This window comes from Arachis duranensis, chromosome 3, assembly GCF_000817695.3.
Source record: "Arachis duranensis cultivar V14167 chromosome 3, aradu.V14167.gnm2.J7QH, whole genome shotgun sequence".
NCBI lineage: Eukaryota > Viridiplantae > Streptophyta > Magnoliopsida > Fabales > Fabaceae > Arachis > Arachis duranensis.
This window is the reverse complement of record NC_029774.3, coordinates 56,566,747-56,567,271: the sequence shown is the minus strand read 5'-3', so window position 1 is coordinate 56,567,271 and position 525 is coordinate 56,566,747.

The following is a 525-nucleotide window of genomic DNA, read 5'->3' as shown; positions in this document are numbered from 1 at the left end:
GGTGGTGCAGAAAGAGGTCACTAAGTTACTAGAGGCTGGGATTATTTATCCTATTTCTGATAGCCCCTGGGTGAGCCCTGTCCACGTTGTCCCTAAGAAGGGAGGCATGACAGTGGTTCATAATGAAAAGAATAAACTCATTCCTACAAGAACAGTTACAGGGTGGCGCATGTGTATTGACTACAGAAGGCTCAATACAGTCACCAGAAAGGATGATTTTCCTTTACCATTCATAGACCAGATGCTAGAGAGACTAGCAGGTCATGAATACTACTGCTTTTTGGACGACTACTCAGGTTACAACCAAATTGCAGTAGATCCTCAAGACCAAGAGAAAACAGCATTTACATGTCCTTCTGGAGTATTTGCATACAGGAGGATGCCTTTTGGTCTGTGCAATGCACCTGCAACCTTTCAGAGGTGCATGCTCTCTATCTTCTCAGATATGGTAGAGAAATTTCTGGAAGTCTTCATGGATGACTTTTCAGTATTTGGAGACTCATTCAGCTCCTGCCTTAACCATCT